This window comes from Pleurodeles waltl, chromosome 3_1 (genome assembly GCF_031143425.1).
Source record: "Pleurodeles waltl isolate 20211129_DDA chromosome 3_1, aPleWal1.hap1.20221129, whole genome shotgun sequence".
Taxonomy (NCBI): Eukaryota; Metazoa; Chordata; class Amphibia; order Caudata; family Salamandridae; genus Pleurodeles; species Pleurodeles waltl.
The window spans coordinates 378,600,160-378,619,439 of NC_090440.1; positions in this window are offsets into that span (position 1 = coordinate 378,600,160).

The following is a 19,280-nucleotide window of genomic DNA, read 5'->3' on the forward strand; positions in this document are numbered from 1 at the left end:
CCACTGTACCATCCTGGGGAGATGTAAAGCCACAGTCTCTCAAGTCTCTCCAGTGGGTGGGTTGCCCACTGTACCATCCTGGGGAGTGCAAAGCCACAGTCTCTCAAGTCTCTCCAGTGGGTGGATTGCCCACTGTACCATCCTGGGAAGTGCAAAGCCACAGTCTCTCAAGTCTCTCCAGTGGGTGGGTTGCCCACTGTACCATCCTGGGGAGTGCAAAGCCACAGTCTCTCAAGTGGATAACTTTCTCCACTGGTTCTGGAGGGGGCTTTGTGCCCAGAGTGCTTCCTCCTGTGCAGGACAGAGGTAGTGGATGCATGGCTCCACTGGTTCTTGAGCGGGACTGGTGCCCAGAGTGCTTCATCCTGTGCAGGACAGAGGTAGTGGATGCATGTCTCCACTGGTTCTGGAGGGGGACTGGTGCCCAGAGTGCTTCATCCTGTGCAGGACAGACGGAGTGGATGCATGTCTCCACTGGTTCTGGAGGGGGACTGGTGCCCAGAGTGCTTCATCCTGTGCAGGACAGACGGAGTGGATGCATGTCTCCACTGGTTCTGGAGGGGGACTGGTGCCCAGAGTGCTTCATCCTGTGCAGGACAGACGGAGTGGATGCATGTCTCCACTGGTTCTGGAGGGGGACTGGTGCCCAGAGTGCTTCATCCTGTGCAGGACAGACGGAGTGGATGCATGTCTCCACTGGTTCTGGGAGCGGACTGGTGCCCAGAGTGCTTCATGCTGTGCAGGACAGAGGTAGTGGATGCATGTCTCCACTGGTTCTGGAGGGGGACTGGTGCCCAGAGTGCTTCATCCTGTGCAGGACAGACGGAGTGGATGCATGTCTCCACTGGTTCTGGAGGGGGACTGAGGCCCAGAGTGCAGCACTCACCCTGTGACGGTCCCAGTTGCGTCACTGCCCCTGCCGCTAATGGGCTAGCGGTGCTTCCCATGGTGGTCTTTGCCCTGTTCAGTGGTGCTTGCCATGGCGGTCTTTGCCCTGTTCAGCGGTGCTTGCCCTGTTCAGCGGTGCTTGCCATGGCAGTCTTTGCCCTGTTCCTGCGGTCTTTGCCCTGTTCAGCGGTGCTTGCCCTGTTCAGCGGTGCTTGCCATGGCAGTCTTTGCCCAGTTCAGCGGTGCTTGCCCTGTTCAGCGGTGCTTGCCATGGTGGTCTTTGCCCTTTTCAGCGGTGCTTGCTATGGCGGTCTTTGCCCTGTTCAGCGGTGCTTGCCCTGTTCAGCAGTGCTTGCCATGGCGGTCTTTGCCTTGTTCAGCAATCCTTGCCCTGGCGGTCCGTCATTGCCCAGCTGGGCTGTGGCTGGCGGTCCTTCATGGGTCAGTTGGGCTGTGGCTTGTGGGGCCTTCCTGGGCAGTTGGGCTGTGGCTTGTGTGGCCCTTCTGGGCAGCTGGGCTGTGGCTTGTGGGGCCCTCCTGGGCAGCTGGGCTGTGGCTTGTGGGGCCCTCCTGGGCAGCTGGGCTGTGGCTTGCGGGGCCCTCCTGGGCAGCTGGGCTGTGGTTTGTGGGGCCCTCCTGGGCAGCGACAATGGGGCTGGCGGTGGCCTCCTGGGCAGCGACGATGGGGCTGGCGGTGGCCTCCTGGCCAGCGGGGATGATGGCGGTCTTCTCCGCCGTGCTGCTCCTCACTGTCTTTGCAGGTTTCTTCTGCCCCTTCCCCACCTTGGGAGGAGTCACTGCCGAGTCCACACTCCCCCCGGGACCCCTGTGAGCGGCTTGGCTGGCAGGAGTCTTCTGCGTCTCCCGCCGGGCACTGTCCAACTTCTGGTGCTTCACAGGGGGGACTGGCTGTGCTGTGGCTCCGTGACAGACTGGCTGGCCTGGTGGCCGGTGCACTCCACATACCTGTAACAACAGGCACCACTGGTCCTGGAGATTTTTTGGCTGAGGTGCTAGTACGGGACCTATGAATTGGAGGAGGGGGTGGTGGGAAAAAGGTTAAGGGGGACAGGAAAAGTTGTTTGGAGACACTGGGATGGGTAGCTGGAGGGGGTTTGGGAGTGGTGGAAGAGATGGTGGTTGTAGGAGGTGTAACTTTTGTGGATTTGGGTGCAGGTGCATGCGCTGGAGGCTGTCGTGAGGTGGATGGCTGTTGGGTGGGTGTGTGCCTGCGTTTGTGTATCTTGGGAGTGGGCGTCACAGACACACTGGGAGAGGACACAGGGGACGTGTGAATGGTAGTGGGGGTGGTGACTGCACGTGAGCGGGGTGTGCTGGTGGGTGTGCTGGAGAGGGACGTAGTGGCTGTAGAGGTAGTGCATGCAGGTGTGAGTGTAGACGAGACTGGGAGGGAGGAGGGAGATGACGAGGAGGGAGACACAGTGGAGGTAGTGGATGTTGGTGTGTCTGCATGTGTGTGATGCTTGCGTGACTGCCTGTTGGATGTGTGGTGCTTATGTTTGCCTGAGCTTCTCTTGTGTGGTGAGGTGTGTGCAGGCTGGACTGATGGTGTGCTTTGGATAGGCAGAGGTACAGGGGATTGGGTCTGGGTGGAGGAAGTTGGAGGGGGGAGGCTAGATACAGGGACAATGGCTGCCATCAGTGCTGAGGCCAGAGTTTGAAGGGTTCGATGAAGGGCAGCCTGACCAGAATGAATGCCCTCCAGGAATGCATTTGTGTGTTGCAACTCCCTTTCTACACCCTGGATTAAATTCAAAATGGTAGACTGCCCAACAGTGAGTGACCTGAGGAGGTCAATGGCCTCCTCACTGAGGGCAGCAGAGGTGACAGGGGCAGGGGCTGAGGTGCCTGGGGCGAAGGTGATGCCCACCCTCCTGGGTGAGCGGGCACAGGGCACACGCTGAGGGGCTGCTGGGAGGGCGGTGCTGGTAGGGGGGGTGGCGGCTGTACCTGTTGAAGTGGGGGGCACAGATGTTGCCGCCACCACAAGGGAGCTCCCATCGGAAGACGAGTCCGTGTCACTGGTTGCAGATCCTGTGACCGCTGTGGTGCTCCCCTCACCCTCCGTCCCACTGGTGTATTCTGAGTCTGTAGTGTGGGCCTCCATGCCCATGTGGGATGCAGCTCCCTCGTGCTCCAGTGCCACTGTACCTCCGCCTTATGATGCTAATGCACACAAGAACAGGGATACCACAAAAAAAGGGGGGGGGAACAGAAGAAAGACAGGTTGAGTGCATGGCTTACCGCTGCCGTTGGCGGACAATACAGACACAGCAGCCCCCTGCACTACGTCGCGCTGTTGGGCTCTACAGTGCAATTCCTGGGAAATGGCCTTCAAGGCTATGGATGACATCTGCACACATAGATGACCCTGGGGCATGAATAGCTGTACTTGGCACTCAACAGAGGTGGGGGGACACAGGGCCATGCCTTATGAATGGGCCTAGCCTACGGAACTCGCCCTGGCCTAGGGCAACCCACAGCCCTCCTCCCCCACCCAGACACCTTCACTGCGCGCAAGGTCAGCTGAATGATAGTGTACTCACCCCCTTGTGTCTGCTGTGATGCCCTCAAGCGCCCATCCAACTCAGGGTAGGCCACCGCCAGGATCCAGAACATCAGGGGGGTCATGGTTCGACGGGCACCCCTCCCACGTTGGGAGGCCATCCCCAGCTGAGAATCCGCCGTCTTCTTGCTCCAGCGACGAATATCCTTCCATTTCTTCCGGCAGTGGGTGCTCCATCTGTGGTGGACCCCCAGGGTCCGGACGTCCTTGGCGATGGCACGCCAAATATCCTTCTTCTGGTGGGCGCTGACCTACATGAAATGTACAGGGGAAGAAGAGAAGTCATTACCAACTGCACCGTCAAAGTGAGTGGCCCCCATCCCTACCCTTGCCATGTGGCACATGCATTCACTGTCTTTCATGCACTCAGAACTCTGCCCCCTTCCTTTTTACAACCAGCCCTCTCCACACAGGCATAGCCCATACAACATGCTCCCTGTGTACTTACTTGTTGGTCTGGAGGACTGTAGAGTAACGTGTACTGGGGGAGGACCCCGTTGACGAGCTTCTCCAACTCCTCTGCAGTGAAGGCAGGGGCCCTTTCCCCAGACGCATGAGCCATTGTCTCTTCCAGACCGAGGTCACAGCAGCACTTGCAGTTTAGGTCCTCTCCTGTCGAAGATCAGGTATCGAGTGATTAAACAGTTAGAAAATGGCGGCCACGTCCGCGGCGGTGCGTACCATCACCGCCGACGTATATCGTCATTGGCTCCTGGGAGCCATAGGGTCCAATGTTAACCAATGCAGCATTGCACCGCGGTCTTTGCCCGCCTACCGCAACGGTGTACTACGCCAGCGCAGTTACCTCACATCCCATTGTCCCGCTTTAGAGGTCAGGCAGCCGCCATTTCAGGGGCCCACATGGCCTAATTACCAACTGCGTCACACAGACCTAGGCCTAGTCTCAACACACATACAGGCCACATTTTGTGTATGATTGGTGTTCTGTGCATACTGTGGGTACATACCTCTGAGTTGTTTGACTCTTTGCTCTCTGTTGTCCTTCATAGGCACCGTCCGCTGGGACATGTGAGGAGATGGTGGAATCCTCCGGTGTACCGACCGCTGGTGGACCTGTCGACAATGGAGGAAAGACATTTGATCATCACCTACAGGTTTGACCGTGCCACAATCCAGGAACTGTGTAGCCAGTTGGAGCCAGACCTGATGTCAGCAATCCGCCATCCCACAGGAATCCCCCCACAAGTGCAGGTGCTATCAGTGCTCCATTTCCTTGCAAGTGGGTCTTTTCAAACAACTGTGGCCATAGCATCAGGGATGTCCCAGCCGATGTTTTCCAACGTGTTGTCCAGAGTGTTGTCTGCCCTGCTGAAACACATGCGGAGCTACATCGTTTTCCCTCAGGTGGAGGATTTGCCTACAGTGAAAGGTGACTTCTATGCCCTTGGACATATCCCCAACATCATAGGTGCCATTGATGGGACCCATGTGGCTTTGGTCCCCCCCACAGGAGTGAACAGGTGTACAGGAACCGGAAGAGTTATCATTCCATGAATGTACAGATGGTATGTTTGGCAGACCAGTACATCTCCCATGTGAATGCCATGTTCCCTGGCTCAGTGCATGACGCCTACATCCTGCGGAATAGCAGCATCCCTTATGTGATGGGTCAACTACAGAGGCACTGGGTGTGGCTATTAGGTGACTCTGGTTACCCCAACCTGTCATGGCTACTGACCCCAGTGAGGAATCCCAGGACCAGGGCAGAGGAACTCTACAATGAGGCCCACGGGCGGACTAGGGGGGTGATCGAACGCACCTTCGACCTCCTGAAGGCCAGGTTTAGGTGCCTCCATATGACAGGTGGATCCCTATTCTACTCACCAAAGTGTGTCAGATCATCGTGGCCTGCTGTATGCTTCATAATTTGGCTTTGCGACAACAGGTGCTTTTTCTGCAGGAGGATGGTCCAGATGGCGGTGTTGTGGCAGCTGTGGAGCCTGTGGACAGTGATGAAGAGGAAGCAGAGGAAGAAGACATTGACAACAGGGACTCAGTCATCCAGCAATATTTCCATTGAAACACAGGTGAGAATACATTCCTGCCTACGACAAGTACTTTTACACTTCTACCTCTATCCTGTCTGTCGATTTCACCCAGTGTATGGTCACTGAGTTGTCACTTTTCCTTACGGTTTCACAGGTGTGGGTCCCAACATGTGTCATCTGCTTAGATTCCTCATGGACTAGAGCTGTGTGACATAGGTATGTTGCCATTACTATTTCGTGGAAATTTTGTCACTGTAATTGCAAATACACTATTTCAAAATCACAGACAGACTCCAGATCTTGGTGCTTTAGGTGTGTTTATTTAAAAACAAAATATTGGAGGGGGAAGTTAAATGGTGAGGGGTGATGGCGGAGGATTGTCCATGGCAGAGTCCAGTCTATTTGTCTCATAGGTGCATTGCCCATTTGGGCATAGGAAGTGGAGCTGGGGCAGTTCCAATATGGACAGGGTGACAAAGTGGGACAGTGGGTTGACAATCAGGGTGGTCTCATTTCTTGGTGGGGGTCTTGGCATCGTGCTCTGTCTTGTTCCTGGATCTCAGGGATGGTTGTCCATCTACAGGGGGTGGGGTGCTGGTGTGGTGGTCCTGTGGCGGTGCCTCCTGTCCACTAGCGCCAGCGGAGGTGGTGGGCAGTTCATCGTCCATGCTAGTGTCAGGGGCCCCTTGGACTACCACAGTGTCCCTCCAGGTGTTTAGTATTTCCTTCAGCACCCCTACGATGGTGCCCAGGGCGAAGCTGATGGTTCTGAGTTCCTCCCTGAACACCAGATACTGTTCCTCCTGCATGCGCTGGGTCTCCTGAAACTTGGCCAGGACCGTTGCCATCGTTTGTGGTTGGGATGGGTGGTTTGTGATAGTGGGGTATATGTGAGTTGGTGGAGTGCTGAGGGTGAGGGTACGGGTAGGAGTTTGTGATGGCATGCAGGAAGGGTGGGGAATATATTAGTAAAGGTTTGACTTACCAGAGTCCATTCCTCCACCTACTCCTGCGAGGCCCTCAGGATGCAGAATCACCAAGACCTGCTCCTCCCATGCTGTTAGTTGTGGGGGAGGAGGTGGGGGTCCGCCGCCAGTCCGCTGAACCGCCAAGTGGTGTCTTGAGACCACGGAACGCACCTTCCCCCGTAGGTTGTTCCACCTCTTCCTGATGTCGTCCCGATTTCCTGGGTGTTGTCCCACTGCGTTGACCCTGTCGACTATTCTTCTCCATAGCTCCATCTTCCTTGCAATTGAGGTGTGCTGCACCTGTGCTCCAAATAGCTGTGGCTCTACCCGGACGATTTCCTCCACCATGACCCTGAGGTCCTCCTCCGAGAACCTGGGGTGTCTTTGCCGTGCCATGGGGTGGTGTAGGTGATGTGTGTGGTGGTGTGTGTGGTGATATGTAGTGGTGTGTGGTGTTTTGTGCGTGGAAGTTGTGTGGGTGATGGTGTTGAGTGGCTGAGGATGCTAGTTTGTGGATGGTGGTGTCTCTCTCTGGCCTTCTTTCTGAATTTCTGGTCATAGGGGTTTGTGGGTGATGTGTGTGTGTGTTTTAAATTGTAATGGGTGTGTGGGAGTGGTGTGTGTATGTGTCTCAGATGTGTGTATTTCGAATTGTCCAATGTGGCGGTGTTTTGTAGAAGTGTGTGTATTTTGAGCGCGGCGGTGTGTACCGCCAATGGAATATCGCGGTTGAAAGACCGCCGCGTGGATTCGTGTGTGATGATGGTGTGGGCGTATTTCTGTTGGCGTGACAGTGGAGGTTTTGTTTTCGCCAGTTTATCACTGACCTTTGGTGTGGCGGACTTGTGTGGGTGTCTGACTTTTGGCGGATTCCGAGATGTGGGTCATAATAGCTGTGGCGGAATTCCGCGGCCGCGGCGCTATGTTGGCGGTGTTCTGCACGGCGGTAATCGGCTTTTACCGCCAATGTTGTAATGACCACCATAATGGGCCTGATTACAACTTTGGAGGACGGTGTTAATCCGTCCCAAATGTGACGGATATACCACCTACCGTATTACGAGTCCATTATATCCTATGGAACTCGTAATACGGTAGGTGGTATATCTGTCACATTTGGGACGGATTAACACCATCCTCCAAAGTTGTAATCAGGCCCAATATATGTTTACAACGCAATCCCAAAAGATTGTGTCTATTATGCGTTCAATGTTTCCTTCTAGCTGTAGCATTACTTTGTACACTCTATCAGGCATGTCTGCAGTTTCTACTTGTATAAAGTCATCAGTTGCTTTCACCTCCAGATGCTCTAGAAGATTCTGGCGAATTATTGTGACCTCTCCTCCGCTGTCTAGCAGTGCTTGAGCCCATTTCTTGTTCTTCAAGAGGACCCTCCTCCTGAGTGGCATGTCGGACTGTGACTGCTGCCACTTTTTTCTTTTTAAATTGTGGTTTTTGTTGGTGTTTTCTCTTCGTTTTTGACAGAAACCTCCGAAGAGCTTTGTGATTCCTGTCTCAGTTTCACGTACTCTGTCCTTCGCTCTGATCGCCCACCTCTCTCATTTTGTTTTTCCAATGAGTCCTGAAAGGAACGAGATTGTCGTGTATCAGTATATTGATATCTATCAGGCGTTTTTATGTTATCTCTATTTCTGAGATTATATCTATTCTGCGGGGTCTCCATTCGTAGAGATTCTCCCCTCTCTTTTTTAGGAGTTTGTTGCTTTTTATCCCAGCGTTTCTTATTACCCTCAAGTGCTTGCTTAGGGGAATCTTTATTCGATTTACCCTCAAATAGTGTTTTTTATGGTCTGGCCCCTAGACTATCTCGACCAATACTTGAATAGGTCTCTGCGATTATTTTAGGAAGCTCTTGTTCCTGATCCTGTTGCGGAACGTCACGGAGCCGTATGCGCACTGCAAGTGCCACCGCTTCCCCTTTAAGATTACTTAAAATGATTGAGGATACTGTGGCAAAATTGCCCATCAATTGCATCCCTAAATCTAGGGCCGGGGCAGCCCTGTATTCATCTTGAATTTGCTTCAAAACCTCTGGTAAATTGGCAAGTGTTGATGTTCCATGTGTGGTTGTATAGAGCGTGGCAAACACCGTGCCCCAGGTATTACAGTTATCTACTGTAGGGACCATCCCATGGGGCAAGCACATTGTTAATATTCTATGTTTATCCTGAGGTCCCGTATGGTGAAATACTGCCTGCAGCGCATTAATCTTTTGTGCTAACCAGAACGGAGTTTCCTCTCGTTTGGCGGGTACTTTACTCATAATCAAATGTACAGTCGAAGGATTTATACCTGGCGTTGCTGCCTGTGGATGTGCTGGAGCAGCACGTGCTGGGTTTGTATTTAATGTTTGCATTACAAATTGTACTAATAATCTATATATCGCTGTTAGCTCAATATATAAATGACGAACCTCAGCTACCGCTAAATTTGCAACCACAGGATGTGGTGAATAAGTAGCCAATAACGGCCAGGTAGGACCATCATTACTTAGAGGACCTAACCTTACTGGTAATATTGTGTGGGGAAGGGCACCATCGAGCCAGTTAATATGTTCTTGATAAGCTAAAGGTATTTCTAAATATGCCTATGCTCTGTATTGTCCAGGCGCATTTGCAAGTATATATTGGTGAAATGTATTTGTGTTCCCATCAACTGCTGGAAATGTGAACCAAGAATAAAAAAGTTCTGTTCTATAAGTTGCATGGGCATCCACCACAAATGTGACGGGACCCCCCTGGGACGTTAGGCCATTCGTTAATAAATGTGTAGTTAGAGGTTGTCTCATATTAACCGCTATTTGTACCTGCTGTGGATTCGCCATTATAGAAATTCTATAAGTTCAGGGAAGGCACACCAATAGGGATTTCCTTTTAAAGTTCAAGCTTGAACAACCTCCAGTTGCAGTAGGATAGCCTACGCAGCTGTGGTGGAAGTCCTCAGTACCATGGACGTTTCCGCATACGGTATTGAGGCGTCATTATATAAAATGAGACAGAGATACTCCTGAGGACCTGAAAATTAGAGCCTGACCAAACGTTGGCGGCGCCATGTCCCGTAGGCTCTCATTATCCTAATGAGACTACTGGATTTTGAGCAGCAGGATCGTCCGCGGTGTGGGAGACTGAGTCTAACCCACGGCGGGTGACACTTGTCGCTCTAATCAAGGTTTTGCTCCGGTTAACTAGCAGTGCCTTATCTCTACCAAAGGATAGTGATGATTGGGCAGCCGAGCGCATGACATACTAGGCTTCTCAGGGAAGTTATGGTCACTCAGATAGCATCCGGTTCTCTCATTTATAATTCAGCCTCATATATAAATGACGAACAGAAGCAGTATATGTTTCAATAATGAGTTTAATAAAATGACTGCATCTTAGATAGCAAAGCGTGAGCTGCAATAACCAGGACGACACAACATAACAGTATTAAAATTGTGACGAGAAGAGTGAAGCATAAAAACAACGCTATCATATTGGCACTATGGTTGATGGACTATCTCATACCTAAGTCATAATTTGAGTACAGCATGTTAAGCTCTAGTTCTGCCTTTCAGGTTCCCCTGGGAAGACATCAACCCCCATACCGGTGCAAAGGCCTGTGATCTGCGTTAGCATCTGTAGCGAAGCATTCAGCAATCAGCAATCAGCATACAGTTGTGGTTCCCTGGCTGGAATCTCCCTCTAACGTGTAAGAGACAAGGAGGTGCTTATATAATAACACAGCTGATGTTCTTAGAAAATATCCCTACATAAGGATGTGTATTTTCTGCGAATGCTGGAGACTAAACTTCTACCACGTTCACCGGCAATGTACCGAACTGCAGCCTTGAATGAAGCACAGAGTGAACAAGAGTGTATTGTTTGAGAACAGAGTGCTGGCCTAGGCAAAAACAGTTCGATGAAAATAAAACAAGACCGTAAAAATGGTTATTGTAATAATAATAACACAAGGCTGAATAAAATATATCTAGGTTAAAGTGCACAGCGGCCTAGTGTGTTAAAATAACGTGCATGGAGCTATAACTAAAATGGCTACACAACAAGTCTGGATGGGGAACACCTGCTTAAAACCAAATGCAGAAAAAAAAATGAGATGGTAGTTTTTAACAACAAACCAGATCTGTGTTTCAACTTATATTTGCCCTACTAAATAGGTTGATTATCAACTCCCTAAGATTCAGCTAAAATCTGTGGGTTGTTATATATTCTAATCTTACACTAAAACCCATATTTCATCAGTGACGCCAAATGTATATTTTTTGGGGGGAAATCAGAAAGTTGGTGCCCTTTTCAAAATCTGATGCTTATAAATTGGTAATTGTAATGCTAATTGGCTCAAGACTATATTATGCTAATTTATTGTATTTGGGGCTCCCATCCACCCAGGTACATAGGTTCCAGGTTGTTCACAACATGGAGGTATGACCTCTGGCAAACACTCCTTAAAGAGCTCACACAATCCATGTTTGAAATATCTTAATTGGGTGCTGATGAGATAGAGTACTTGTTGAAACTCTTTGCATGATCTTTAAGCCGAGCTCCACCATTCATCTCAAAATGCATTAGAAAATTTACTTAATCTTATACTTTGTGGTTTTCTACTGCGCACCTTGGGTCTACAAATTTCCAACTATAGGCTGGCAGGTTGAATCTCTTCAATCTGTGTATTTATTTTGTAGAACGCTCTTCTGCTTTTGACCAGGAACAAAACAGAATTACTTCCTTTCAGTAAACAACTGAATACCTGGCTCTTCACACAAGCTTTTGCCCACTAACTATAGCTAAACTCATGAAAATGTATTTTGTCAGCAATCTCACAGTGGGAGGTTCAACTTTAGCAGATGGTTTATTTAAGAATTATGTTATTTGACCAGAACCAAGAAAACTTTGATGATTGTGTGCTTTATTAACTAATATTAACAAAACTTAGCATAACATTTCCTCAAATATTCCACACATTGCATGTGTCCTGTACTGTGTCCTGGGATGATTGGGACGATTCAGAATTTGGCTAGACATACTATTGTGTTCTGAAAGAGTATGCTTTTAGTACATATACTATGCTAGACAGTAGACACACATCTCGGCACCATGTCACAATAGTTGTGCATTGTTCAAGGCAGTCTTTCACAGCATCAGTGCAGTGGATGACAACAGAAGGCCATTTTTAATAAATATGGCTCAGCCCTGCTATCTGCCTCTTGTGCAAAACATCACAGCAGGCTTGCTTGATGCATTGCATTGCACTAAAAAACAATAAATCTGGGTCACGGTTTCACACAGGACTGAGGCAAATACTCACTAAATATAGTAACCATGCTACACTATAGTACATGGAGAAGGAAAAGTAAAACTTTTGTAGTGATTTTAAACATCCCAGCTATTTGCCTCTTTAGAAGAGATGATCACAATGTGAATAATCTGTGAGTGGAAAGGTAAAGGGTGTTGTGTGCTTTAATTTTATGGTTACTTAGTTGTTAAAACTGTGACTTGAGGAAGACTTTATAGGGCATGCATTAACAATAAGACTACAATTTCTACACTGAATGACACAAAACAGTTACTGAAACATATACACATATAGTAGAAGAGGACTGCTTGTGGAGAGGGGGTCGCAGGGGCTTCCCTGCAACTAAACTTTGCTGCACATAATTGCACGGCATGTACAGTAAGGATTAACCATCTGTGCAGGTAGGGATTCTACTGCTGCCAAACCCAGCTCACCACAGTTGTAGGGTATGAGGAGTATGTTCAATAAGCATTGACAAAGTAAACATTTCAATGGTTTTTAGCAATGCTGTGCAGCTTCCCCAATGCTATGCAGCATGGCTAAAGAGTAAGCAAAAAAAGAGAATCTATGATGGGTAGCAGTGTGCAACAAACATGCATGTGCCTACAAAATGATGTGGGTGCTTTTTCCTTTTTTTGGCTGATCTGAGTTAGATCAGTAAATAAAACAGTAGTGCAAAAGTGTGGTTTTCTTTTTTTGAGATGCCAGTAGAGGAAAGCAACATACGGAGTGTGTGGGTAGAGGGACACAACACTTTGTACATGGGTGGGGAAGGAAGCAATATGGGAGGGCAAAGCAGATGTCAGAAGTAACATGAAAGATGGAAGTATGGGGAAACAATCTGGAGATTGGCGGGGAGGCAACATGGGTGAGAGAGCGGAACATGGAACACCAAAGGAAGTGAAGCACATGAATTAAAGAGAGGAACTTGGAATTGTTGGGGGAAACCATACAAGTGAGAAGCCAACACGAGGCGAGAAAGAGGAAGGTAACTACAACACAGCTGGACTGTGGAGGAGCAAACTCACTAAAAAGTGCAACACGGGGAGAGCTAAGGGAGTGGAGAAGTACAAAAGGGAAGCAAGTTGGGAGCAACACTGAGGACGGTGAGAGAAGTACACAACATGGGTGAGAGAGAGCAAAGTGGAGTGCAGGGGAATAGAAACGCACAGGTAAGAGAGAGTGCAATGTGGAACAGGGAGAAGCAGATGGGTGAGAAAGCAATGCGTAGGCGAGATGCCCATGGAAGAGAGCAACATGGAGTGTGATGGACAGACGAAGAGATGTACACAAGGCAGACAGCTGGAAAACACATGCACTCTCATGGAGTAATTAACCAAAACGAAAAAAGAAGTGTCTGAAAAGTAAGCAGTGAAAGGACATAATTAATGAGGCCATGCTCCAGGTGTTGGACAAATAACAAAAAAGCACAGAAAAACCCAACCAGGATTGACTGCATTTGTAGCTTGCTATATTAAATGCATGCCACGTAAAGCAAGCAATTAAAAGTAGAAGGTAAACAAATATGAAGTTTATACAAATGTGAATCTTCCCAGCTCGGCCTAGGGTTCACAGCAACATCCAACCATGTAGTTCCTTCTCAATGTTCATATAATGATTTCCATAGATAAGGCTGAAAAGTCAATCTTTGCTCTGACTCGGCTTTACTGGATACTTAGATGCCTAGTTTCATGTGAGAACAAGTTACTCAAGAGTAAACAAATGGAAACGTAGGCCACAACATTCCATGAAAACAGCAATCAAGTAATGAATTGAAAATAAAGAGCTTGTACAAGAATTGAGAGCCATGTTTACTGAAATGGTGGTGGTGATAAAGGTAGGGAGATTAGGGTAGTGGTGTGGGTGATATTGATGAGGAAGGTGAGTGTGATGGTGTTGAGTGTGGTGGTGGAGAGGCTGATGATGGATGTGGTGGTATGGGTGATATGGGTGGTGGTAGGATGGTGGCGGTGAGGGTGTTGAGTTGTGTGGTGGTGAGGATGGTGGAAAGGTCATGGTGGTAGTACAATGGTGTTGGATGAGGGTGGTGAAGGTGAAGGTACTTGTGGAGCGTGTTGGTGGTTAGGGTGGTGGTAGATTGGTTATGGTAAGGGGTGAAGGTGGTGGTGCTGAAGGTGGTGGCGGTTAGGGTGATCATTAGGGTGGTAGTGTTTATGGTGGAGGAGGTTGTTAGGTTATGGTGGTGGTTAGGGTGAGACGGTGGCTATGGTTAGGGAGGTGGTTAGGGCAGGGTGGGCATGATTAGGGTAGGGCAGTGGTGGTTGTGGATAGGATGGTAGTTGTGGTTAGATTTGTAGTTGTTGGAGTGGTGGCGATTAGGGTTGTAGGGTTGTGGTGGTAGCAATGTAGTGGTGGTAGTGTCATTGTTGACTGGTGAAGTGGTCAGACTCATGGTTAGTGAGTTGGTGGTTATGGTGTTGGTGGTTACGGTAGAGGTCAGGTGATGGTGGAGGTGGTGGGGTGATGGTGGTGAGTGTGTTGGGTCAGGTGGTAGTAGTGGCTAAGGTGGACTGGTGGTGGTGGTTAGGGTGGTGGTGAGGGCGATGGTAGTGGATAGAATGTGGGTGGTGTTTAGGGTGGTGGTGCTTTGGGTGGTGGTTAAGATGGTAGTTAGAATGGTGGTTATGGTGGCTGTGGTTAGTGTTGGGTGATAATGGTTAGGGTGGTGGTTGTTAGTGTAGGTTGGTGGTGGTTAGGATGGCTAGGCTGGCTGTGGTTAGGGTAATGGTTAGGGCGGAGGTTTCGGTGGTGGTGATTAAGGTTGGTGATGGGTAGGGTAGTGGTGGTCAGGGTTGTGGTGAGGATGGTTAAGGTGGTGCTGAGGGTGGTGGTTATGGTTGAGTGGTGGTGTGGTTGTTAGGGTAGGGTGGTGATGGTTAGGGTGGTGGCAGTAGTTAGGGTGGTGATGTTTAGCATGGTGGTGTTGGTTAGTGGTGGTAGGGTAAAGCTGGCGAATGTAATAGTGGTTAGGGTTGTGGTGGTGGTTAGTGTAGGGTGTTGGTAAGGGTAAGATGGTGGTGGTTAGAATGGTAGTTAGGTTAGGATGGTGGTGCTTAAGGTAGTGTAGTGGGGGATAGTTAGGGTAGGTTGGTAGTGGTTAAGGTAAGGTGGTGGTCAAGGTAAGATGGTTGTTATAGTGGTGGCGATAGAGGGTGGTGTTGTGCATAGGGTGGGGGTAGTTTGTTAGTGGTAGGCTGGTTAGGGGATGGTGGTATTTGAGGTGGTTGTGTTGGTGGTTAGCATGGTGATTGGGTGGTGATGAGAATTGTGGTGGTGCTTAGGGCAGTGGTGGTGGGAGGGTGCTGGTTATAGGGAGTGGTGTTGGGGAAGGGTGGTGGTAGGCTGGTTAGGAGGGTGGTAGTTAGAGTGGTGATAGAGCAAATGATGGTGGATAGGGTGGTTATGATAGTGATTTGTATAGTATTAGGGTGGTGGTTAGTGCTGTGGTTTGGATGGAGGCACTTAGGGCAGTGGAATTTAGGTTGTGGTAATAGTGATTAAAGTGGTGGTGTTGGGGTACAGTGGTGGTTAGGATGGTGGGTTGGGTGGTGGTAAGATTGTGGTGTTAGTGGTAGGGTGGTGGTAGAGTGGGGGTGGTGGTGATATGGTGGTAGTAGGCTAATTTGGGTAGTGGTGGTTAGGGTGGTTGCATTGGTGGTAAGGATGGAGGTGATGGTTAAGGTGGAGGTTAGGGTGGTGATGGTTAAGGTGGTGCTAGGGTGGTGGAGTTAGGGGTATGGTGGTAGTGGTAGGGTGGTGACAAGATGCTAAGGGTTGTAGTGGTAGTTAGGATAGAAGTTGTGGTAGGGCAGTGGGGTGGTGCTGTGATGTTTGGGAGAAGTGATGGTGGTGGTTTAAGTGGTGGTGGTAGCAGTGGTGGTAGCGGTGGTATGGTGGTAGTGGGGTGGTGGTAGGGTTTTTGCATAAGCTATGACTCTGGCATAGCTCTACAAGGTATGCTTTTCCACCCACGAGTGACACAGGTGAACTTCATTCAATGATTAATATGAAAACAGGTTATTGTAGCCCTGAAACACTATTTAACATGATATTGAAATAGAGATGTTGCTTTTGGGTTACTAACAATCCCCATGAAGGGATCAGGGGCAGTGTGGTAACAGTAACATCCATTTCACTATCTACAATATCACACACAATGTACTAAGAAGAAAAGTATGTATTACTACAGGCACACTCTGATTTGCAGTACATCTAAAACAACTACACAGAGTATTATAAAAACAGCAAGAAGGCATGTTATACAAGAGTAAAATGAACATTTATAACGTGATTAAAATGTCATCTAGAACCTCACACCCTAACATCTACTTCTACTAAGAGAGCATGGAAGACAGAGCAACTTGCACCTTGTTGACAGAAAAAGTTGTCATTATTTGCGTAGGAATGTAGACAAACACACATTGCGGTCTTCCTCTGGTACTCTCCTTCATCATCTTCAGGTTTCAAGCAGGATATAGAATCTGTGAAGTGCAAAGTGTGCTGGCAGTAACTGAGACTGTCTCTGGAAGAATCTCGTGCAGTAATCTGGACGAAGGCCCTCTCATCACAAGTGGTCAAGCGGCAATCAATATATAATAAATCTTATCAAAAACTGAAAAACAGGAATTTCTGACGTAAGTTTAGGAATATCTGACATAGATTATGTGCATCAAGGTGTGCGTCCAAGATGTTTCCTTATGAACATATAAGGTAAAAGGATGTCAATTCACACTGCACTATTTTGGCTAAATGTCTGTATGTATTCTGATTCACCCTTGACATGATGTAAAGTAGACATGACCCAGATGGATGATGCATCAAGTGTTGTATCTACATAATTGATGAGATGGCTTGGTGCTTTCATAGTTCTAAGAAAGATAATGGCAGGCACCATCTGTGTCTAATGGCAGAGAGGACAGTGATTCAGCATAAATCAGGGAACATGGTGACTTCCACTGTCTAAGTTTGAGAAGTTGACGACCTCCATTATCCAAAATGATGCAGGGCCTACATAAGATAGAGCCAGACCATAGAGGTTTTATGTCAGTGTGCTGGTAGGGTGATAGTGGTGATGGTAGAGTGGTGTGTGCAGGGGGTAGGATGGTGTAGTGGTGGTAGGTCGAGGTGGTAGGATGGTGGTGGTGTGGTGTGGTGGTAGGGGGTGGTTGGGTGGTGATGAAAGGGATGGTGGTAGGATAGTGTGTAGTGGCGACAGGGTGGTGTGGTGATGTTGGAAGGATGGTGGTGGTAGGTGATGGTTTGGTGGTGGTTGTAGGGTGGTGGTACACATTTTGACACAGGTGGAAGTGGTGGTGTGAGGGAGGTTGTGGTAGGGTGGAGTGGTGGTGGTCGGGTGAGGGTACATACACTGATGGAGGATGGGACACAGGGAAACAAACAACATGAAGGAGAACAGGGACGAGAAAAAAAAAGTCCCTCAATAGCTAGCATGAGTCGCTGAAAAACACTAATCAAAAAGAAGCAATTGGTACTTGGCCTATGCTCCATAGAAGTATGAAAAGAACAAAGGGAAAGTAAAAGGGACACACTGACCAATCAGGAGCCAGCAAATAAGACTGATAATGAAGCAATGGGCGGGCTTGTACTTATTAGACCTAAAAAGTAGTGCTTCAAAAATAAGCAGTAGAAGGGCACAGGTAATATGTCCATGCTCCAGGGCAGGGACAGAAACAAGAAGTGGAAATAAAACCCACATAAGCTGACAATTAAAAAGCAAGCAAATGAGTATGAATAAAGCCAAACAATAAAGTGACAATGGTAAGCAATGAGTGGAATAGGCCCGCTGTAAGTTGACAACAACTTGTGCTGTCTGGGAGATGAGCCCTAAAAGGACAAGAACTATTTGAATGTGGAATAATATGGTCACAGAAACCAATGAAATATTTCCAATGGTCTCTAAGGATTCACAATTTGTCCACAGCACCAAGTGAATCCACTGGAGCAAAGGCACCAGTTCACAGTATTTTGGTCCAAAATTGCTTAACCCCTTCACTGCGGGCGTCGGCCACTGGCCGACGCCCGCACTACCTCCCTGGTGCGAGTCACGACCAGTGGCCGACACCAGGGAGGGGGTTAATAACGCACCCGAGGATTATTATTATTTTTTTTATGTCCCAGGGAGACACGGAAGCTTCCTTGGCTCCCCCCCAGCCCCCACCCGCCCCTTTGTGACGGCAGCGTGCGCACAGCAGCGATCGGGGGCCAGGAAACACTTTCAGGAAGGCCTCGTAAGAAAGGGGAGACACTTTCAGGTTTCCTGGCCCCCCGATCGCAGCACAGCTGCGATCGGGGGGCCGGAAACAGTTGAGAAGGCCTCGTAAGAAAGGGGCAAATTATTTTTTTTTCTCCAAAAAAATAAATAAATAAAAATAAATGGACAGGGGGTCGCCCTGCCGACCCCCTGTGGGGGCAATATTTTTTTTAGTTGTTGTAGGGTTTCCCTGGGGGCCATTTTGGCCCCCAAGGAAACCATACAACAACTAAAAATTATATATATATATATATATATATATATAGATATATCTATGTACATATATATATATTTGCCGCCAGTTGTCTTGCAGTTGCAGCTTGCGTCTTCAAAGCAATGCACATACTTCAACTGACGCTTTTCAACTGTAGCTTTTAGGCAGCAATAAAAAAGTCAAGTAAGTATTGTGACTATGTTTCTGCTACAAAAGGGTCAGACTTGTCTAGTGGCAGTTTTAGTGCCATAAAGAAGCGCAGAAGGTTTATATGCCTACTGCAAAGAGAAAATCTGTATTTTATGTAAATAGCTGAGTACATTAGTAAAGTCAGCCATTACCTGCGCTATAATACAAATGAAATGTATGTGCGGGGTGGAGGGCGGCTATGGAGAGATGAAGGGCACTTTTGCTGGGTGGTAATGAGGGAATCCGAGGAGGAGGGAGTGGGAGCACCAATAATGATTGTTGGACTGGACGCAGGAGGTGCTAAAGACTGTGACGAATAGTATGTGACAAGGTGTTTTTTGAGTGTCTTGAAAGAACGTGCTGATTGAGGGAAGAAGCGCAGGTAAGGTGGCCTCTACTGTTGCACGTATCTCACACACACCATCGATTTTGTGACTGTCTACGTAGGCTAGTGTTTTAGAGCAACAGTTTAGCCAATAGCAGAGATGGCATCTTGATGGATGACTGCTGCCGGCACTCGGGTTATAGAGGACAGCTCTGACATAGGATCAGAGACTGAGACATCAGATACTGAGACAGCTTCTGAGGGATAGGGCAATGGCGCAGACTCTGGGAGTGATTTTTCAGTCGGAGGAGTCCCATTCGATAACTCCTCTTCCAGTACATTATGAGGGAGGTGATGAGGACAGTCCTGCTGTCCCTTCGCAAGCAGTTTGTGCAACTGGGTAATAGTGGGTTAGCCCAACCCAGAGAGCAGGTGAGTGCGGCGGCAAGCAGAGAGAGAGAGAGAGTGCTCTCTTGGGAGCTCCCCAATTTAGTT